The sequence below is a fragment of the Symphalangus syndactylus genome, chromosome 12, assembly GCF_028878055.3.
Source record: "Symphalangus syndactylus isolate Jambi chromosome 12, NHGRI_mSymSyn1-v2.1_pri, whole genome shotgun sequence".
NCBI classification, from domain to species: Eukaryota; Metazoa; Chordata; class Mammalia; order Primates; family Hylobatidae; genus Symphalangus; species Symphalangus syndactylus.
In genome coordinates, this window is record NC_072441.2 from 51844208 (window position 1) to 51868962 (window position 24755).

Genomic DNA, 24755 nt, shown 5'->3' on the forward strand with positions numbered 1-24755 from the left:
AAATTTATGGTGAAGTTTTGGTAAAAATATGGTGAAATGGTGATGCTTTACAGAAAGCTTATGGAGAAAATGCCCCAAAGAAATCAGTAGTTTATAAATGGATAACTTGTTTTAAGAAAGGACTAATGACATTGAAGATGAAACCCACAACAATAGACCATCCACATTAATTTGCAAGAAGAAAATCATTTTTTTCATGCCCTAATTGAAGAGGACTGATGACTAACAGCAAAAACAATCCCCAACACCATAGACATCTTAAATGGTTCAGTTTACACTATTCTGGCTTAAAAATTAAAGTTGAGCAAGCTTTCCACTCAGTGGATATCAAAATGGTTGTGCTCAGATCAGCTGCAGACAAGAGCAGAGCTTTCAATGGAAATTTTAAACAAGTGGGATAAGATCCTGAAGCATTTATTTGAAGAATTATGACAGGAGGTGAAACATAGTTTTACCACTACAATCCTGAAGACAAGGCACAATCAAAGCAATGGCTACAAAGAGGTGGAGGTGGTCCAGTCAAAGCAAAAGGAGACCATCCAGAGCAAAGGTCATGGCAACAGGTTTTTGGGGCACTAAAAGCATTTTGGATGTTGACTTTCTGCAGAGCCAAAGAACAATAGCATCTGTTTAATATGAGAGTGTTTTGAGAATGCTAGCAAAAGCTTTAACAGAAAACACCCAGGAAAGCTTCACCAGAGAGTACTTCTCCACCATGACAGTACTCCTGCTTATTCACAAGGACAATTTTGTGAGAGTTTCAATGGGAAATCATTAGGCATCTACCTTACAGTCCTAATTTGACTCCTTTCTGACTTTTTTTTTTTTTTTTTTTTTTTTTTTTGCTAATCTTAAAAAATCTGTAAAGGACACCCATTTTTCTCTAGTTAATAATGTAAAAACAAAAAAAACCCAAAAAAACTCTGCCTTGACATGGTTAAATCCCCAGGACCCTCAGTTCTTTATGGATGGATTAAATGGCTGGTACCACCACTAACAAAACTGTCTTGAACTTGGAACTTACGTTGAGAAATAAAATTTATATTTTTATTTCTATCTTTTATTTTAATTTTTCCATGAACTTTTTGAAGTCCCTTCATATTTTTATTATGCCTTGTTGAGAGATTTTAGACTAATAGTAAATATTTGTAGTAATAGTGGGCATCCTTCTTGTGTTACTAACTTAAATATGTGATGTCAGCTATTGTCCAGAAATATATATCATTATTTTTCTGATAAATTAATGTTAAATTCATAGTTTATTGAAAAATTTTGATCCAGCATGAATAAGTTAGATTTTATGATATTAATTCAGATTTTCTTATTTTGATTTTTAAGATATGGCAATCAACGTACTTTGCTCACCACCCACATTTCAACCTAAAATATGACTGTTTTCTTTTCTCTTTTCTTTAAGAAACCAGATATTATTACAGGTGAGTTTTCTCAATGTTAAAACAGTTTAAGTGCATCAGTTTGAGGAAAAATACTTGACTTGTTGATGACCATACTCACTAACTTCTTTGATTGTCAGGTACAAAAAATTCCATCATATATTTAAGGAAAACATTAATAGTTTGGGAAAATCATTATTTTAGAAACTTTTTATTAATATTAATAATATATTATACACTATGCACTATGCTAGGCACTATGAGGAACACAGATATAAACATTAAATTGTGAAACAATAATGAATTTTCTTAGGCTTATTGTGTTTAAAAAAGAATAGAAGAAAAAAATTCCAACAGATCTATAAAATGGAATTTCCTGGACTGAAAAATCATCGAGCTTTTCTAAAAAAAGTGTTTCTTTTATAGACTACACTTTGATTATAAAGGTCTTATTCCTTATGCATAGAAAACCAGCAGAGATGATTATTCCAAATATAGCATTAAATGTCTAATATTTTAAAAACAGAAAGAATACATGAAAATTTTATACAGAGAATTATCTACCTCCTGCTATTGGCAGTTTCCAGATTTATTAATGTGTCATTGCTGATTTTCTGTATAATAAGGCACACTTGACTTTGTTTGATTGGTTGATTCATTGCTAAAATAGTCCACAGACACTGAACTGTGATAGACAGTCTGGAGAGTCTGGCCACTCTCTATGTAATAGCATCCAGCACCATGACTAGGATACCTTCTCTCTCACATACACACACATATAAATTGTTTCTTGTTAAAGAATATATTCCCAAGTAGGATATTGAATTATAAGAATAGAATTGTAGAGTAAGTCAACTTCTTCATTTTGAACATGCAGAAACTGAGGTTCAAGGAGGTTAAGCAATATCCCTAAGATGACATAACTACATAGACGGTTCTCTGCAGTGGAAATAACCCTCTGACTGCTTGTCCAGTACTTTCTCAGCCACACCATACCAGTGAATAGTAGAGGCAGGATGTTAGTTTTTAAAATTTGAATTATGATTCAAAAAAGAAGGAACTAAGTTTATTTCCTGGTTTTTGGAGTCTCCTTATGTAAGTATCCCATTCTGGTGAAAGCTATACCAAGGGTTGTTAGGTAAATCACCAAAGACAGTCTACGCTACACAGAATTTGTGAAGTGAGAATCTATCTCAGACTTCAATCTGCTGTAAGCTCTACATTTGACAGATGCTTTGAATTTATATTGAAAGTTTGGAGAGAGAGAAAGAATGAGAGAGCAGTGAGAGAAGAGAAAAAGGGGGAATGGAGGAAGAGAGGAAGAAAGTAAGGGATAAAAGAAGAGAAAACAAATCTGGCATTGGAAGCGTTTTTAAGAACTGGATATTAGATACAAAACATCACTTCAGAAACAACTGTTAGAAAGCTATCTAATGCATGGAGAAGCTATATTTACTGTTGAACTCTATTTACTTTAAAACCCATATTGTAATAATTTTTGAATTATTTTACATTTTTATTTGTAATTTAGTGCGTTCTCTTTTGTTAGCAGGCTACCATCTATCTTTATTAATGTTCAGCTAAACAGAGATACAGCTCAAAGGATACAAACAGGATGTTAGTCAAAGGATACAAAATTTCAGTTAGACCGAAGGAATAAATTCAAGGGATCTGTTGTACAGCATGGTGACTATACTTCGTATCAATGTATTGTGTACTTGAAAATTGCTGAGAATAGATTTTAAGTGTTTACACTACAAATAAATACGTGAGGTAATGCATAAGTTAATTAGATTCATTTAACTATTGCACAATGTATATATTTCAAAACATCATATTGTACACACATATTTGTACAGTTTTTATTTGTCAATGAAAAAGAAAGAATAATAAGAAAAAGTAATAATAAACGAAGGCTTGAGGACTTGTGATATCCATTCAGATTTTTCCACCTGTGCAGGCTGGGTGTATTTGGTGTTTTGGTGGGAGTGGTTTTAAGATGTATGACATTGCCTTGTGATTGTTGTGGTCATGTGCAAAAGACATCATTTTAGACTGAAAAATTTTATAATAAAAATCATTACATATTAAATAAATACTTCACCACTTTAAATTTCCAGTTGAGTTGGAGTGATTTTTTTCTGTTCTGTTTTCTTTTTCTTTTTGATTAATTTTATTTGCTCTGAAAAGTATATGTGCATCATTAAATATTCTGAATTTTAAAAGAAACCTACTGGGATTTATTTGTGTAAATTAATCTTGAGTATTAATTTTGGGTGGATGATTCCATTATGAATTCTAGCAATACTCATTTTTAAGCACAATTAAAAAAATACCTTCACAGGTGAAAATATTCATTTCTATATTTTATGATGAGTTTTGTAAGATTTTCCTCAGGTGGAAACTTCTGGAAATTTTCCTTATGTAGGGTAATTCTATAACAGAAGCTTCAGGAGGGCAGATATTTTTATCTGCTTCCTTTACTGTTATATCATCAGAAGTTAAAATAAGGTTTGACACATAGTAGGTATGTAATAAGTATTTGATGAAATGAAAGCAAACACTTGCATGCATACTTGCCTCTCTTCTTGGCCCTCCATCTAGTGCTTGGAACATGGATGTGACAATGGGAGTCCATTCTGAGCCATGAATCCTAGGGCCACAGAATGGGAAGCTGAAAGAGGTATGAATCTCAGAGCCACAGAATAACTTGACATAAACTCTAACTTTTGATCAAAAAGAAATACAATGATCTCTTCTTAATGTCATTGTTATCTAGAGATTTATGGTACTCATGAGTGAAACTCATCCAAACCCCGAAACTTTGCTTTTTAGAAAACAATAGAAAAGGAATGAGTCAAATTTGATAGAAAAGTCTGTTGACTCTGAGGTAATTTTTAAAATCAAAACAATTTAATAAACACTTGATGAACCTTGTCAATTTTATGCATATCTTTAATTTTTTTTATTTCAGTAGCTTTACGGGTACAAACAGTTTTTGGGTACATGGATGAATTGTGGAGTGGAGAAGTCTGGCATTTTAGTGCACCCTACACTGGAGGACTGCACACTGTACCCAAAAGGTAGTTTTTCATCCCTTACTCCCCAACTTTCTGCTCACTTCTGAGTCTTCAATGTCCATTACACCACTCTGTATGCTTTTGTGTATCCAGAACTTAGCTCTCATTTATAAGTGAGAATATGTGAATGATAGATGGAAATCCTAGTCAAAACTTAATCCTAGGCCAGGTGCGGTGGCTCATGCCTGTAATCCCAGCACGTTGGGAGACCAAGGCAGGAGGATTGCTTGAGTCCAAGAGTTCAAGACCACCCTAGGCAAAATAGTGAGACCCTATTTCTACAAAAAAAAAAAAAAAATTAGCAGGTGTGGTGGTGCACACCTATAGTCCCAGCTACTCAGGAGCTAAGCTGGGAGAATTGCTTGAGCATGGAGGTCAAAGATGCAGTGAGGTGTGAGGGTGACAGAGTGAGACCCTGTCTCAGAACGAACAACCAACCAAAAGCTTAATCATTTGTAAACGATGAGGAACTATTTATTGAAACTGGACTGAAAGAAACTTTGGAAAGAATGAAGTAGAAGTAAACTGCCATTTGTTATATTTTTGATATATAAGAGGTATGTGTTTGTGTGTGAGTGTGTGTATTTTGTTCAAATAGAGATATAGTGTGTTTCTTGAAGGACTTCATAAGATATATATATATATATATAAAACATTGATATATAGATATAGTTATCGATTTCTCAAGTCCTTCAAGATATACATTATATTTTTATTTGAACAAAAGTAAGAAAGGAATACTCATAATATTTAAGTAACAGCTTAAAGTCATTCAGGTAGTAAGAGGCAAGTTCAACTGACCTGTGGCTTTGAAGCTATTCTCTTCCCACTCATTCATGGTAAGAGTGTGTGATAACCAGTAAAAGATAGACACCAAAGCAATCTAAACCATGTTTCCACCTTAGAAATATAACATACTCAGATTACATCACAATTAATAATCTCCTGTGTGTACAAACTATATGACTCAAATTCAATGAATTTCATTTACAACATATAGGAATGTATTATGTTAATGGTGAAACATTGCATAAAAAAGATGAAGCCCATTCACATTGTCAGACCTAAGCCCATTTTATCAATGGCTAGCAGATTCCAGAATAAACAAACAAACAAACAAATTTTCAGCAAGCAGTTAACTGAGAAACAGCATGGCTTAACTAAAGCACTGAAAACAACCCATATGAGATTCAACAAATTACTGTTGGTTAGGGTGACTAAATTTGTAGATAGAAAAATTCTATAGACATAGTGTGTTTGGATTTTAGCAAGTCACTGCTCAAAGCATATGAGAAAGAATGAAGGATAACAATGAAATAGTAGTAGAGAATGGATGGATTCAAAAGTGGTAGGTGGACTATATCCATACTGTTGACTAGTGGACTGATACAAATCCGAAACACTAACATTGCTTTGTGGTCACATCCCATATATACTTCCACATTGTTCCAATTAGTTGAGTACTAATCTTAGACCTGTAAGTTGGATTTGCGTTACGAATCTTATAAGATTACAAGATTCATAATGCAAGGTTCATAATGCATTCATAAGATTACAAGATTCATAATGCAAGGTTCACAATGCATTCATAAGATTACAAGATTCATAATGCAAATCCAACTTATAGGTAGAGATTATTCTGTTCTTTAAAATATTTTATAATTTCAACCTTAGTATGTTGAATAAATAATCTTTTACAGCAAGTGTCTTTTGAAACAAAAACTGATATTAGGAGAAAATAACATTTTGCTAAAAATTATTACATGGCAAAATTGTTAAAAAGTAGATTAGAATTATTCCTTCATTGCAGATTTCATTATTCTCAAAGGTGCAGACAGTGTGATCTCTGACATTAAACTCCGGTGACCTGATCCTGTGTATACAATTTGCCCTTTGAATATATAGCTAAGGAAGCATATATGGAGCAGGTACACAGGTTGGAAATCACAGGATCTTTTCCTAATTGCTAAGGCTATAACTAGCATGTTTCTGTAGGGGCTGAAAGAGGGTTGGGTTATTGGAGGCTGATCAATCTTCTTAGTCTGCTATTGTTTTAGGAACAGTGAGAGCAACACCAGAAACCTTGAACATTGCCAGCATTGTATATAATGCAGGGCAGACAACAATTGTCTTAATATTTACAGCTGTCACTGAGAGACTACATGAGATTTAGGGATAAATGATCATAATCATTATAGTTTTGTATTTATTCCTGCCCCTTCATTATTAGTTCTGGATATGGCATATTTATCTCTTAAATTAAGAATGATTTGTTCCCACGTAGTGCCTATCACTTGAGAATTTCAACGTGCTTTATGAGCACTGGGCTGCGTTTACATCTAGCCCGGAACTTCTGCCAGAGCTCTTCTGAATCCCCCTGGAGCTCTTCTGAGTGTGCTACTATTTCCTTAATGGCACTTCTCACTCAGATCATCTCTGTTGGGATGACAAAGAATTCTGCTGAGGTTTACAGGAAAATGTGAATTTGAATTTGGAATGCTAGCTCTTTAATCCTTCCAGCCCTCTTTGAAGTAGAGAAGTGATGAGTATTATTACATCCATTTTCTAGACTGAGTTTCAATGGGTTGCCATTGAAACCACCTCTGCAGAGGTGACTTGCAGGCCTTCGGCTGTCCTCCACCATATGCTGCCTCCCTGCTATAAATTGAAGTGGGAAGAGAATAGAGAGATTTGGATCCCAGAGCTTGTTTCCATGAAATTAAGTAATGTTTGATTTTTAGGCACTTGAAATGGATGAGTTAGTTTCCTCTTTGTAAGGTATGGGCACACACACAAGATAGTTGGAAAATAGTTTGAGCTCTATCCATCTAACCTATTATTGTAAGATTTGTTTTTTTTTAAAACACCTTTTAATTTGACTCACTTTTTTTATTTTTGAGTGAATTTGTGTTACCTCTATTTCATACTCATGCATAAATTATTATTGCATCACCTTCTATTCTTGAACAAACATTATTGGAGCAATTCCCTGAAAAATACTGCACTAGAAGCTGCATTGGGTAGGTAAGGGAAGGAAAAAGTCATCAGTTTGTTTCGGAAGCCAGAGTATACATTAAATAATGCTTCATATGTCATCTCAAAGATGCATAATAAATAAGTTGATTTTTATATTTCACACACTTTTTCATCTTAGAAAAGTTTTCAGATATATCCTCCCAACATAAATACACACACACACACTCACACACACACAAAGTTAAAAAAAAAAGAAGTATTCTTGGAACTCTAGAGATAATCAGCACCAAAATCCTGACATTTTTTTCCCACTGTTTTCTTGTGTTAAAAACACACCACTTCTGTCAGTTATTGCAAAAGATTTTTTTTTCAAATGCAGACGTATCGTGCTACCAAGATGGAAATGTCATTACAAAAACTTTAGTTTTTCAAAAATCAACAGGATGGATTTTTAAATGCCAATTCATCAATAATGCCCTATCACTGGGACTGCACTGAAAAAGCATAAAATTCTCTGTGTTTGGGACTGCTGGATCCCATAGTGGCTCAATGGCTAATTGCTTTATAAAAACCAGAGGCAGTATTCTTTCCACACCTCATTCTCAGGATGCAGAATTTGATTAATTGATGTTGGATGATTGGCCATCATAAGGTATGACATTTAGCCCAGACAAATGAAAGCTGGTTGAAAAAAATTGTGTGCAAAAGCATTGAAAAATAAGATCTGGAAGGGTCAAAGGGCAACAGGAAAAAGCTATTTGATGGTTAGCTCATATTTACCTTATAAATTTTTTAATAACGGTCGATGCATTTTAATCTGACTGTCTTATAGTCCGAAGTGTAAGTCAATGTATAAGCTAATTGTAGTAAGCAAGAGTGGTATTTAATGCACTGGACACTTTAACTATCAAAGTATTGTATCTCTAATTAGTGTTTGTAACTGATGTGACAGCAGTTTATAGAGCACCAAAATAGTTCCTAATTTGTCAAGTGGGTCTGAAGCTTATGGCAGCTTTCTGATCATCTCCCTTGCCGCAGGACCTGAAAGCACCTTCAAAAAGCTTTCTCTCATTGATCTTTAGTCAGATGCTGACTGAAAAGCAGACAGCCCTGCCAGAAAGAAGATAGATAGGTGCTGCACTAGCATGAAAAACACCGCACCCTTAATGAAAAAGGTTCCTGCATATAACTCATGTGTGTGTACAAACACATCCACACGGGGTTTCAACAGAGATAGCAGTCCCTGGAAATTAAGGGGGAATGCATTTGCCATTTATTTTTTCATTCTTCTCACGTATAAATGCCCACCATGATTGTCTGGAATGCACTAAGCAGGCTATTTGTTAGTTCCTGCATAGTTTCCCTTTTTGTCTCTCACTAAGGTTGGTAGTTTTCAGAGAGTCAGTAAGCTAATGCAGCCACATAAGATAAATACGAAGTTGTGGGGTTGTCCTCAGGGTAGACAAAGGATTATTTGACATTAATTTTGAACTTGTTTAAGAAAAACTACAGTTTCAAATCTCATCGATGTTTTGTGACAATCCCTTGCTATTTATCTGGTGCTAAGTGATGCTGCTGACCATAATGACCTATCAGTAGTGTATCATAATTGTATTTTGAAATATTTTATATAATTTGCAAAAGTAAAGTTACCAGCAGTGTGAATTTGTCAGCTATTCGTTTAATTTGTCAGGATAACAGAATGCATTACTAAAGATAACACGATGATTATCCCACCCACATCGTATCTCATGGTCAGAATGTGAAAAGAGCACACTCTCAGCAGTTGTGGGGAAAAGTTCATTGAAAAAATGCAAGAACCACATAATTAATGAGAAAATGTTTTATAGCTAACAAGTCCAACTAGCAATTTTTGCCACTTACTAGCCTCGGCACTCAAAAATTTTTATCTTTTATAAACGAATCTTCAGAATTGCAAGTTGCATTGCTGTATCTGTTAACTCAAGGCCCTTTCCAAGTAAATTTTAGTTTGATATCAATTATTGGGGAAAGTGTATACAATTTAGATGGCTAAACAGAGGAAATTCAAATGAAATATACCAAAAATTAAAATCTGTCTCCCATTCCTTATTCTTGTTTGCTTCCTGTGTTTTGTAGATTGAAAGATGGTCCATTCTCTTAAGAAAATCGCAAACCTGAGAGTATTTCCTTAACACGGTGCCTTCCTCAACCATGTTCCTTTATCAATCCATATCCTGTCCTTCTCCAAGTGTTAGACTTATCACTTAGTAGTTTTCAAATCTGTCTACTACTCTCAATCTCCACAAACAACAACCTAACTTACTTTCATCTCTTAATGGGATACTGCAAGGGCCTCTTAATGAATATTCCTTAATCCCACTCTATCTCACATAAACCTATTCTTACATGAGATTCCCTTGTATAAAAAGTTTAATGCATTGGTTTCTAAATGATTTGGTCTCAGGAGTCCTTCATACTCTTAAAATTATTGAGAGACCCCAAAACCTTTTCGTTTTTGTGGATGCATTAGAAATTGAAACTGGGAAGTTTAAAAAGTTATTTATTAATTCATTTTAAAATAGCAATAAGCACATCACAAATTAGAAATACTTTTTAAATGAAAAACAACTGTATTTTCCAAAACTGGTAGTGACAAGTGTAGCACTGTTTTACATATTTTGCAAATATTATTAAGCTCTAGATTGACAGAAGATAGCTGGATTCTCATACGAATGCAGAATCTCTCTGATTCTGCATTCAATTTATTTCAATATATTGTTTTAGGTGAAGCATATGAAGAAAATTCGGTTTCTGAAAGATAGTTTGAAAATAGTGGAGTATTTTAATAGCCTTTTCAGGTATTCTTTCTTGATATTACACCAAAACTTGACAAATGTTTCTTAAAAGGTAGTTGCATTGTGGAATCTGGAAACATATCAATGAACTTTTTGTCCTGTTGTATTAAAATTCATTGGTCTATCTAGCATTTTGAATGGATCCTTTACTTACGAATGATTTTATATCATGCATTCATTTGTAAAAGACTAGCTTACTGAGTTACATAGATCTCCTAAACATTGATACATTTCATTATACAACATCAAAATCTCATGTGTGTTAATATTACTACCACACATATGAAAAGTCTTTACATATTAGGAAGTTGTCAAGCTCATGGTAGTAGATATAAATTTTCCAACATTCACTTGAAACTGCTAATTTTATCACTTATAACAATTAGTATTTTTCTTGAAATGATGGGCTCAGTGCATTTTCATAAAATATCTGTCACATACCAATTCTAAATAACCGTAGTTTGACCATCAATCTTTCTTTCAAGTAAAAATTGAGTTTATGAAAAGATCAGCTAGTTCAGCTTGCAACTCAAATAACTGCACAAATGCTTGTCCTCAAGGCAACAATCATACTTCGCTAAAAAAACAACAAACAAACAAACAAAAAACAGAGCTTAACGGTTGATATTTAATGGGAGTGATCATTTTTACTTCTTTACCAAGACATTCTTAAATGACACTGGCTCTCCACTCCCCTTGGAAGTGCCTGGGAGAATGCAGTCACTACTAGTATAGTTCAGAGCAGCAGCCTCAATTTGTTCATGCTAATGTGCTTCCTTCCATTGCTTCTGCACAACAGTGTAAGTAGTGATATGGCTTTTTCTAGAATAAACCATGAGATTAGAAAAATGTATTCAACTCTGAATATTTCACAAATGGTATAAATATCGCTTCACAAATGGTATAAATTAAAATGCAATAAATTTTCTTCAATGATTAGTTGGTGCTGATATTAGATGCCTGCAAGCAAAACAATAACCTAACAAATCTGAGGGTTGGTCTACTCATAAGGCAAAAGTACAATTCTCAGAGAAGAAATAAACTCAGTCCTCATGTTTGCACCTAAGTCTTTACTTCAACAAACTACTATACTGTTGGAATGTGACAGTGCCACGATTTCTTTCACTGACTTTCTTTTTCTTTTCTTTTCTTTCTTTTTTTTGAGACAGATTCTCTCTCTGTTGCCCAGGCTGGAGTGCAGTGGCTCTATCTTGGCTCACTTCAACCTCCGCCTCCTGGGTTCAAGAAATTCTCCTGCCTCACCCTCCCAAGTAGCTTGGATTACAGGCGCCTTACATCATGCCTGGCTAATTTTTGTATTTTTAGTAGAGATGGGGTTTCACCATATTGGTCAGGCTCTTCTTGAACTCTTGACCTCAAGTGATCTGCCTGCCTCGGCCTCCCAAAGTGCTGGGATTACAGGAGTGAGCCACCGTGCCCAGCCCTCTTTTACTGGCTTTTCATCCAGAGATCTTCAGCAATGTCAACTCTACAGGGCTTTGTTAGTCTTTCAACGATTGTATGTGTGTCTCCATCCAATACAAAATATAACTTAATCTGTAAGGTGTTTTCATTTCTGGTCTAAAAAGTAGTGAGCAAGTTTTGGCTTTTAAAGAGTTTATCTTACCTACGTATAAAATATTCAATTGCTTTTCCTTTTAACTCTGATTCTACTCAAAATGATGCCACAACTTTACTAGCACCAAATATTATTCCAAAAGTTCTCTTGCATAAAACACATCAGTAATGCTGAGGAAAAGATAGCTTTTATCATAGTTTTATTTCTTATTTACAGATTTGCTCCATTTATTTGCAGTACATTCCTCTCTTCTGTGAGTCAGAGAACTCTCTGATATGTCAGTTTTATCTTTTTAGCATCTTTAGACTTTACTAGCACAGCTATGGGTTAAGAAAGCAAGTCTTTAAATCTCCCTTTAAAAGTCAATGATCTATCCTAAAATATAACAAAAATATATTATAAATAAGTTTTTTAAATTTTAGAACAGAATATTATTTCACTGTAAGACAGTAACACTTTTGAAAAAAATAATTTTGAGAAGTTTTCAAAACTAAAAAATATTAATGCAAAACAAGACATGAAAGTAATTTTAGTTCTTTGTGTGTTTCTGCATAGGTGCAAGGAAAACTTCAGGATTTCAAAATAATAGTTTGTTGAAAGGTAATGGGGTTACAAAAATTATAGCAGGTATAACAAAAAATAATTAGCAAGAGCGCAGTAAAAGTACTGATAACAAACTGAATTAATCTTTGAAAGTGCAGATATCTGTACATTAAGATTATGACCTTAGTAAATACAAATATGCATATAGTCATCTGAGAAATGACATCATAGTTTACATAGCCTCTGGAAGGCTCCACTGTGAATATACACTGTGAGAGAAAGTGGGTAAAAGATAAATAGCTTTTTAGTATTACTTATGAAAATAGTTTTGACCTTTGGGACCCTCCGAAAGAGCTGCAAGAACCTTCAGGGGTCTTCAGATCACATTCTGTGTACTGCTGATTTGATGGATGTTCTCTAAATTCTCTTAGGATTAAAATAAAAATCTTTAATATACTTGACACAACCCTCAAAGATTTCACCTCTCTGTACAGCTCTACCCTCACCTCAAACCTGCCCAGCTGCCTGGACTCCATATCACATTCTCTTCTTCCAGGGCATGATTACCAGGCTCACTCTGCCTGAAATTCTGTGCAGGCTCACACATTACCCAACCCCATCAAGTTGACTGCTTGGCTTCCTTCAGTCATTTGGGCTTTTTAAAATTCATATATCTAAGTCCAAAAAGGGCTTTGTGCTCACCATACCTAAGTTATTGTTTTCAGATCCATCTAGGCTTTTCTTGTTATGCTGATTGATAATTTAGCTCTGTTACACATTCCCACATCACCCACTCTCCTCTGGAGTTTTGTACTCTAATAATTTTTAGGTAAAACAATAGTTTACATTATTTTGATTATATAAATATTACTGCAGAGAAAATAATATATTAAGAATCTATTTCATTTCTTTTACATTTTTTCCTGCAATTACGAAATGTCTTATTTTTCACATGTGCACTATACTATATATATTTGAACATTTAAAATTACTTTATATATGCTATCATACATTATCGCTATTTTTCCAAATGCTCAAAAATACCAAAATATGTTAATCCCACTTTTCCCTTTAAAAATCTTTCATTTTACTCAAATCTGTATTAATTATAGATTTAAAAATCTTTCTAAAATTATTTTTATCTGTATCTGTGTTAATTACAGGTTAAGTTTTAGGCATGCCACACAGTTGTCATCCTAGCTTCTTTTCACTTTTATCCAATAAAGGTGGATAAAGTACACTACTCTAACAGCTTTCTAAGAAAGGGCATATGACAGGTAGATACAGAGTCCTTGACGTCAGGAGATGTCCTTGTCTAGTCTGATTCTTGACTGATAGACTGCTGTCTTTTAGGAAGTGGTGGAGGGAGTGATAATATGGTGTTTCCTGTTGATATGCAGATTTTCATTTGACCCTTCTGTCAACCTGAAATTTTACCTTCACTGTTTACCACATCTAGTGTTCCTAAATTCTGAACATCTTGTTTCAATTTATCTGGAAAATTTACCTCCTCCCTTTTGTGGGTGGGTTGGGCAGGGAAGGATGGTTATCACTCATCAGATCACTATCTGGTGTGAAGAAGGAAGCTTGCTATCTGATTCTCCAGTATATAGGCTTTCAATACTTTCCCCATTCTAAACCTGCACCTTAATCCCACTTTGCTTTACCTGGTGCCTCAAAGTCCTGAAGCTTTCAGGGGTTCAAAGCTCAAGTCCCCTTAGCTCGCATTACCCTGTAGTCTGCTTTGCCCTGTTGAAGCAGTAGCTATTTCTCTACTTATTTTCTGCTTTCTAAAACTTCTTTTGAAATAGCTTCACTGACTGCTGATTTTCTTTGTGATATAATGTGTTAAATCAAAATATAAATATATATATATATATATACTTCTTTCATTTTGGGTCTTGGGAAAGAGAAAAGATGAATTCATCCGGTGAATCTGGCATCTTCCCTAAAGAATACTCTCTGTGAAAAACATTTCTGAGGTACACCTAATATGTAGGTCAAACATAGAATGAGTGATTGTCCTCGTTTGCTTAGGGCTAAAGGGTTTCCTAGGATGTGGGCCTTCCATTGTGATGACTGGTAAAGACCAAGGCAAACCAAAACTATTGGTCACTCTAGAATAGCTTCCTATTATGGCATACTTAGAAGTAGTGCATCCTTCTGAATGGGAAGCACTTCTGTTATCTCCAGTGGGTTCAAATATCACTCACAAATATTTATTGGGTATCTACTATGCATAACGCACTAAGCCAGGCACTTCAGAAGGAACATAAGTCAGGTTATCAACCCCATAAACTGTTAGGATATTTTTTTCTTTACTTGTCTTTCTTTTTTGACATCAGTAAAGGTACATCACTTAGGGTAAAGACACAAATCCTAGAAAATAATCTGCCATCTGTCTCACTATGACAGATTTTGTCCTTGGAAGTTATGTTGTATGTGTGTGTGTGTGTGTTTCCTACTTTTTCTCTTTTTAAAAATTAAATCCTACTAATTGTTACGTTTGATTGTCACAGATGCTGGATTTTGTGGTCACGTCATGAGCATTAAAAATTCAACCAGCAGACATTGTCTAATTCAGAAGAGTGATATCGCTGTCATAGTTCTAGGGGTAGCTGTAATCTACAGAGAAACAAGCCCAGTGCTATAGGCATAACAGAAAAGATAAATAAATAAACAATACAATTATCACACCAAAAAATAATAATTCCTTAACATTATCAAATATTAATGTTGCTAATAATGAACACTTTTTAACTTGTCTTTTACTTGCCATCTCTGTTGCCTTTTAATATCTTGGAGCCTTCTCTTTCCATGGCTTTGTAAAAAAATGTCTATATCCCACCCAATACTACCGGTTAGGTCAGGCCATTTGGGGCACTGTTCCCTTGTCTTCATGCACTAGAGGCTACTCTTTGGGCCCCTTTTTTGATGTGTCCTTCTCAACAGGTGAAGAGTCTAAGGACCAAAGAGACACACCTATCTGGAGCTTTCCTCCTACCCTCAGAACGTGCTCCAAGTACTTGTGCCACCAAATGGCTCTGAGCCTGCTTCTAGGACTAAACTATCCTCTTCTTTGAATCTGTTCTACTTGGGCAACTATGCTACCAAAATGCATATTTCCTTGGCCTAAACTGTGGCAAAGAGTGGCATTTGCAAGGGAAGGGATTGTAATGGAACTTGGATTTACAGACTGGGTTGTCCACTATCCACATAACATGCACAAATAGCAGGATGGAGTCAGGGATGAGAAGAGAAAAGGGTCGAATCTTGTATAGACCCATTTTGTGCTTTTGTCCTGGGCCCTGCAAATGTTAGAGGTGGGTCTGTTCTTACCATTACTTCTATTTATCTCTTAACAGCTCCCTTTTCTCCAAAAAAAAGAAAAAAAAGCATATGTTACTATTCCTAGGATTATATATTTGACTATTTTCTCACTAATAAATTATTGCCTAATCCTTCTGTATTAGTCCATTTTCACACTGCTCTAAAGAAATATCTGAGACTGGGAAATTTATAAAGGAAAGAGATTTAATTGACTCAGTTCTGCATGGCTGGGGAGGCCACAGGAAACTTACAATCATGGTGGAAGGTGAAGGGAAAGCAAAGATATTTTTCACGTGGCAGCAGGAGAGAGAGAGCAAGCAAGAGCAGGGAAAACTGCCTTATAAAACCATCAGGTCTTGTGAGAACTCACTCACTAACACAAGAACAGCATGGGGAAAACTGCCCTCATGATCTAATCACCTCACATCTTGTCCATCTCTCACACATGGAGATTACAATTCAAAATGAGATTTGGGTGGGGACACGGAGCCAAACCATTTCACCATCTACACCTATGTATCAATGATTCTCAGAACTAACTTTGCACTAGACTGTAACATTGAAATACTTTAAATAAATTTATTTTCTATGCCTATGCCTGTATTTAGGATCCCATGATTACCTCAAAATTAACTTGCTTATAATAGAACATGCTACCCCCACCTCCAAAGCTGATTTTCTACCTAGGTTCTCTACCTTGTCTAACTAGAAACATGAAAATGTCTTTCTTATCTCCCCTCTTCTTTCATTCATATTTACTCATTATCCAAATCCTGTGCATTGTATTTTTATTTAGATGGAATCTTGCGCTGTCACCAGGGCTGCAGTGCAGTAGTGCAATCTCTGCTCACGATTCTCCTGCCTCAGCCTCCCCAGTAGCTGGGACTACGGACGTGCACCACCACACCCAGCTAATTTTTGTATTTTTAGTAGAGATGGGGTTTCACCATGTTGGCCAGGATGGACTCAATCTCCTGACCTTGTGATCCACCTGCCTCAGCCTCATACAGTGTTGGGATTACAGGCATGAGCCACTGAACCCAGCGCATTGTAATATTTTAACCTCCATCAAATGTGTCCACTCTCCTAACCTTATGGGCTTATATGTTCATTGCCTCTTGGTGAATTCAGGATCTAATTATTTAATTAACTGACTGACTTATACGTGCTTGCAGCAGACCTTATTTTAATTTTCTTTCCTGAAAACTACTCTCCATACTGTCATGACTAACAAAAATCCATTAGCATCTCATTATTGCTTTCAAAATAACATTGAAACTTATCACTATTGTATATGTACTCTAGACCCCATCCTCGTTCTCCAAGTCATTTTTCTCAGTGTGTACTCTTTGCTCTTCTAATACAGAACTGGTTACAAGCACCACTCTCTGTAAAGTCTCCATGCTTTCACACACTTTTCTATTGCTACTTCTGGCTAACATTTTCTCAACCTTTGAAGACATAGCTAGGTGCATCCTTTATCCCTCCTCCCATGGTGCTTCCCTGGCTTGCTGTGCTGCTCTTTCATAGAACCTACCACACAGTGGTGAAAAGTGTTTTGCTAAATGTCTCCCCATGTATACTGTGTTCTCTTGAAGGGCAAGGATTCTGTACCGCTGATCTTCATTTTCTCATAATCTGGTATAGTTCCATTTCTGTAATTAAAGAGTAATCTGTAAGTGAATAAGCAAAATGAAAAAATCACAGGCTGGTTGTAAATTGAGATTTTGCATTTAGGTAGACTTCCATTAAAATAAAAACTCTGGCACTTATATTCAGAAAACAAGCAATAACAAATGCTGATGAGGATGTGGAGAAAAAGGGAACCCTCGTAGACTGTTAGTGGGAATGTAAATCAGTACAACCACTATGGAGGACAGTTTGGAGGAGCTTCCTCAAAAAAACTAAAAGTAGAGATATCATATGATCCAGCAGTCCCACTGCTGGGTTTATGCCCAAAAGAAAGGAAATCAGTACATGGAAGAGATATCTACACTCCCATGTTTGTTGCAGCACTATTCACAATAGTTAAGATTTGGAAGCAACCTAAGTGTCCATCAATAGATGAATGGATAAAGAAAAATGTGGTACATATACACAATGGAGTACTATCTAGCCATAAAATAGAATGAGATCATGTCATTTGCAACAACATGGATGAAACTGGAAAGCATTATGTTAAATGAAATAAGCCAGGCACAGAAAGATAAACATTGCATGTTCTCACTTATTTGTGGGATCTAAAAATCAAAACAATTGAGCTTATGGACATAGAGAGTAAACGGATGGTTACCAGAGGCTGGGAAGGGTAGTGGAAGGGTGGGGGGCGGGGAGGTGGAGATGCTTAATTGGTACAAAAAATAGATAGAAAGACCTAATATTTGAAGCACAACAGGGTGAGTATAGTCAATAATAACTCAATTGTACATTTTAAATAACTAAAAGAGCGTAATTGGATTGTTTGCACAACAAAGGATAAATACTTGAGGAGATGGATACCCACTTTCCATGGTGTGATTATTATGCATTGCATGCCTATAACAAAACACCTCATGTACCCCATAAACATATGTACCTTCTCTGTACCCACAAAAATTAAACATAAAAAATTTAAGAAGAGTAACCATTTGTCTACAAATAATTCCCTACTTTGTCAAATATCTAGAATTTTATTTCATGATAACTTATAAAAAACAGGTTTTAGATTTTTAAGAAATTAAATCTACTTTTTTAAAAATTCTGGTATTCTTAGCTGTGTGATTTGGAGCAAATGCCTTAACTTATCAGAGACTCAGTTACCTCATCGCTAAACGACATTTGATATGACGATTAAATATGTTAGTGAGACTTAACCGATGCGTATATCTTCCTTTTTGAAATGAATAAAATAAAAAGTTAAAATGATTTCAGTGTTTTGGGGTCTATAAAAATGGAAGAATGGTTGCTAATTCTATGACAGCTGTGAACTAAGCACCTCAATTTTGATAATCTTCTCAATTACTCCAAAAACTTTATAGAGTGCTGGGTTCTGTGATATCAGTGAAGCTGGTGTATTTCAAGCAATTGTCTTATTTACTTAGGCTTAAACCTCTGGCTTAGTTAGACTTAAAATTATTGATGACTATAAGTGAGACAGTTGAATACTAATAATGATAATGCCATTAATAATAAGATGAATGTAACACTTCTATTAAAAATATTTTTAAAATTCCGTTTGAGGCACATTGAGAAACTGTTTCCAATCATGCAGTGCTTCGGGCAGTTGCAAATATTAGCTTCAGACAGATTTACTTGATGGTCAGTAATAGAAGGGAAAGGTGGTTCATAATATAGCAAAAGTTACCTTCAGTGATAAGCTCTGCAAATAAGATTACCCTTTCAGTGTGTTTGAAAAGGGTTTTCTAGCACATTTAGCTGTTTCTAGTTTCCTATCCACAGACATAGCAATCACTATCAGTAGCACTCTGTTCAAATACAAAGGACAGTGATGCCTGTAATCATGTTTCTAAAAAAATTCAGGTCATGCTTAGATTTATTTGGCCATATACATTCAAAGGAAACTTCCTTTGGTGTTTTTGTTCACCTCTAAGGAACATCTACTTAAATAAGCCTTTTACTAAGAGTTTAGTTCTTACAGCTATTCTTAACCTTTGACACGTAGCCACAAAATCAAAGGACTTTGGAAATCGGAGGGAACCTCATTGGGAATTTAGTGCTTATGTGAATGAGGAAATTGAATTGAAGCTCCAGAATTTTATGAAACTTGCTATAGGTTGCACAGTTGGTAGCAAGTCAGCATCAAAACCTGGTTTTACTGACTTTCAATTTGATATGACTGGGCTGACTTTGACTCCAAAATGTTTTGGGAGTTTCAAGTGAATGAATAGAGAAAGGGGATACTTGTCTCAGTGGGAATTTTAAAAAGACTCTGAACAGCTGGATATTTTCTAGAGATCAACAGTCCAAGTCATCAGGGCAAGGCCAATAGCCAATTTTTATAAATTCTAGGCTAGAGGTGTTCTCCAAAGGAGCCCAATCTGAGAAGGGAGGGTAGGACACAATTGTTGGATTTCTGGTGAATGGCAGATTTCAGCATCACATCGGGATTTGAATAGATACAAGGACACCAGAAACAAATACCAAATTTGAGAAAAGGACCTGGGGCTGGGCTTCTCTTCTAGTATAGATTGGTTTGATTATCAGAGGATTGAGGTCTATAAGAAGATATTAGATAGACTATAGAAGTGTGATGGATATTACTTTGATGACCACAGCCACATAATCCAGGGCCATCAGGGCTCTGTGCAACCCTGGGCACAAAAGGTATGGAGGAAAGTGGGGGAATTTCCCAACTATAATAACCATTGTTACTGGAAGGTGGTCCCTACATACTGTTGGGTAGAGTCTCCAGAATACAAGAACTGAGCAGAGCTGAACTTTCAGGTGCTAGACTCCAGGCCAGACCCTTGGCCAACCTGTGTAGGGAAAGAGCAGGTGGCAGTAACAAGATCCCGAACTCCCTCCTTCCCTCCAGACAGCCCATGAAAAATGTGCATACCACTAAAGGCCCTTGTCTCTTTCTGTGTATAAACATATGGCACTCTTCTAGAAATGCAGGTGGCTTTTCCAGAGAAAGTGACAGAGTTGGGAGGTAGGAGCACGTTATTTCCTTTGAATTTAGGTTGCTGCATACACAGTAGCTTGAACTATAAATTTCATGTTAAATAAATCATTTTGTAATACAATTCATCACTATGATTTTCAGAAATAAATTTACCATCTTTGACTATGACTTAATTCCTCTAAACTGACATCATATGAACCTTGAACCCCATAATGCATGCCCTTCACAATTCATATGGCCCCCAAGTTGATTCAAACTCTCTGGGAAATAAAGTCCACAGTGTGTTACTTGCTTATGAACTCTAGGCCAAAGTATAATGTAACTTTCAGAATCTAGTTACTTGGCCTAGTGGCTTTGAGTGTAAGTTTATTATGCTATCACCAACATGTTTATGATCAGTTTTAGCTAGTGCAGGCTATAAAGTACTTTTCCCTTGACCCAGTCAGTTAATTTTAAAATGCCTTGGGCCAAAACTCTCTGTGGAAAACAAGCTTCTGGCATCCCTAGGTAAATTTGTGGTTTACTTCTCTTTTGTTTTGTGCTATTTCACTCCATAAACAATTAAAATATGTATAGCTTTTCCTATTTTCTAATTTTTAAAGAATTTGGCACCTTAGATATAAAGAATCCAAAATGTGCTGCTTAACCTTTTGTTTGGAATCAACATGAACTTACTCTTTATTTGAGGATCCCTTAAAAATAAAGTATCCTTCTCAGAGATCCTTTCACTATGACCATTTTTCTAAGTTACAAATACAAAGAACGAGAGCTTTATAATTACTTACCATCTGGTGACTAGTTCCTCCTGAAATGCCTTCCACCCATCCATATTTTAATGTCTTTTTCTTTCAATCATGTGTAATACCTCAGCCAAATATATTGGTTTATCAGTTATTTTCCCAGCTTCTCTGGGCGGCATTTGTTGTATGAATATTCATTCTTTTTCCTTCTAGGCCTTCCTCTCTTGCTGATGACAGCTCCACAGTTGCCGAAACACTAGGTCTATACTTTATAGGCAGCACAAAACGTTTCTGGACTTAAGGTTCCTGATTTGTGTGACTCTCTCTATGTGAGAATCCGAAAGCTCATTCTACTGTTGTTGCTACAAATTGGAAAAACACCAAATGCAGACATTAACCTAGCTTTAGAAGCCAAATTGACAGGTATATCCTAAAGGGAAATAACGTCTAAAACCTTTTGCTAACTTTAAATATCTATTTATTTATTATCTGTCTATCTGTCTATCATGTATCTCTCAAAACAAAGCTTACACATACACATGATTATAAATACATAAACCACAGCCACTGAAAATAAAAATTTAAGCCCCAGAGATACCTTTTTATAACTCATATACACAATTATTGCTTCTTATATTTGTAGGCACAGGGTCAAGGCACAATTGTAAAGATAATTTTAGCCCTTGATTTCAGCTAACAGCCACCTGCTATCATTTTAGAGTGTGCAATGAGCCTGTGCCATGGCCAACTGTGGCTGTGGGGTTCCATGGCAGGTTGTGGTGTTTTGGGTACATAATGAGACATGAGTGGAAGTCTCCGACTTCTAGTTTAATGCAGAGCTGCCAGTCACTCATCAATCTGCAGGGTCTTATTTTAAGAACAAGTGGATGAATAAAAGGATATATTAAATAAGGTGTTTTTTCCCTTTAAAAAAATACAGTTGCTAACATAGATAAGTGAATTTGGCAGCACATTGGACTTGGCATCAAGCAAAACCTTTCATTGTAAGATTTACACCTGACAAAGCTTTCATTTAAATTTTTTGAGTTTCATGTCTTTAAAAGGAAAACTCAATCTGTATATCTCTATTTTAAAAAATTTAAGAGATATTGATTCCCTTCTCCTTTTATTCTACAAGTATTTATGGAACACCTACTGTATAGTTACCATTCCATCAGAAATAAGTGTAAAGGCATTTAGAATATCCTTTAAGATCTAGAGCTTATCAAATGTGAATGAGGTCTCTCTATGATTCACCTGTCATTTTGCTGCCAAAGAGAAAAGTGAGGTGATTCCAGCTATTTCACCTGTGTCACTTTTACTTGTCATGATCTTTTTCTACTATTTTAAATCAGTGGTTTTAAAAAAATGTTAAAAGCATAATATTAAGATTGGCAATGTTTCTAGTAAATTGTTTCTAAATTCAGCTATACAAATGTGACTCATCAGAGGGGGGAAAAGTGCCAAATACCAAACAGAAGTTGTTGCTCATGTACAAACCTCACTACTGAATGTTTGTGTTTATTAAAAAAAAAAAAATCCAAACATCTAATTTTAGTTTCCAGGGAAAAATAAAATGAGAACTTTATGTAAAAGTGGGTCAAATTTTCAGTTTTTTTTTTAAATGCTTCATACAAAATGCTTTCGAAATTCAAAAGGAAGTAAAATGAAAGCAGCAGAAGTAACACAAATTTATTTTTATTTCATTTATTTATTTTTTTTGAAAAAGGGTCTCACGTTGTCTCCCAGGCTGGAGTGTATTGGCTCACTACAACCTCCGCCTCCCATGTTCAAGTGATTCTCCCGCTTCAACTCTCTTAGTAGCTGAGACTACAGGCAAGCACCACGATACCCTGCTAATTTTTGTATTTTTAGTAGAGGCGGGGTTTTGCCATGTTGGCCAGGCTAGTCTCAAACTCCTGGCTTCAAGTGATCTGCCCGCCTCAGCCTCCCAAAGTGCTGGGATTACAGACATGAGCCACCATACCCAGCTATAACAAAAATTTATAAATGACCAAACTGAATCAAAAAGAAGTAAAGACCAGAAATACAGTGTTTCCTTTTTCTATTTTCTCCTCATATATGTTGATCTACATTGCACTTGAATTTTAAGGTGCATTCAATGGCTTGGAATAGAAACCCTCAATTTAAGGAAAGAAACGGAAGGCCAACTACACTATCACTTGGGAAAGTCAAGAGAGAGACTGGAAGTGTCTGCCAGGATCAAGGTCCTGCCTGCCCCGCACCAGCGTGCTGAGGTTGCAGCTTCCTCTATATCACAACCCTCTCTAAGACAGGCAAATCTGTGCATTAGTTTTTCCTCCTCAGGTCCAAAACTTTCACCCTAGAAACAGCCATGCCTGGTCTTCCCTGTGTACTGCTGCCAACTCCTTTCCCATTCATCTGAATGCAATAAAGGGTTTATGTCCTGAACATAAATATGACTCAGAAACTCCTTTATCTCCTTCAGATTGTGACTACTGATCTAGTGAACTTACAGTGAAGGAAAATTCTTTGAGCCTTACAGAATACTATACAATTCTACATATGCTTCTATTGTGGTAGAAATTGCCATTTGCCCAAGTACTTTTTATATAAATGCCCTCAAATTTCTAAGACAGTACAGTATGTTCCACCCACTTTAGTGACAGATGGAAGAGACATTTGGAATTGTAAAATGTCTTTATGAAGAGCAGATCCTTCTAGTGTTGTAGTTTTACCTCAAGATAATACAGTTTTCTCTACCCTAGTAACATGCTGAAAAATAAATCAATTTTTATTGAGCTCCCAAATGTTTATAGCACTTGTCCTTTTATTACTTAGAAGCCCCCATGCTCTTTCAATGCACTTTTGTCCCAAGGCACTGTTTGTGGTCTACTACTATTGTTTTTCTAGGTTTTGCTTCAGAGCTCTCATTTCATTTCAAATCTATCTTCGTTTTTGTTATTCTTTTAACACAGCCAACACTTCTTACTGTCTGAGGATGTTTGCATTTGAGTGTCACAGATTTAACCCAAACAAAACCTGTCAAAAACAAAATCATCATTTTCCTGTCTATTCGTACTCTAATAGTCCCTTATGGCTTTTGCCCGCTTATCATAAGATACACACACACACACACACACACACACATACATGTATGTATATGTATATACTCTAATTTGAATTCAAATTCTCCTTTCTTCAAGCCAGTTACCAAGTCCTGTAGATGTATTGCTTATATTCCACCCCCTCTTTTTCCCACGTTTAACAACTGCCACTTTAGGGAAGGCCCTTACCGTTTCAGACCTGGACAACTGCAAAACCTCCAATGTACTCTTCCTGATCCTTAACGCTTGGTACGCTGCTTTCAGATTAATCTTTTTAACATATAATTTCCATGATATCACTATAGTGCTCTAAAATATTTAGAGGTTCTCCATTACTTAAAGAACAAAATGCAAATGCTTTATCTGCTTAAGAGATCTGACTCCTACTTTTGCCACCTCTTCTTCCACCATCATGTCCAATGAATGTGAAAGTCATGCAGGATAGTGGAAGAAGCATTAGAGTAGGAATTAAGAGAAGTGGATTATATTTTTTACTCAGTCTCTAACTGGTTTTGTAATCATTGTCAAATAATATAACTTCTCTGATATTCAGACTTACTCAT

At 35.6% G+C, this 24755-nt stretch overlaps 1 long non-coding RNA gene across 1 annotated transcript; it reads right to left on the bottom strand.

The window, feature by feature from the left end:
* Positions 1-3976: 3976 nt before the first annotated feature.
* On the bottom strand, positions 3977-21424 carry LOC134734637 (uncharacterized). Its single transcript, XR_010117762.1, has 3 exons — positions 21149-21424; positions 17277-17394; positions 3977-4068 (listed from the first exon to the last, which is right to left on the bottom strand). It is a non-coding gene; the product is annotated as an uncharacterized lncRNA (long non-coding RNA).
* Positions 21425-24755: the final 3331 nt, after the last annotated feature.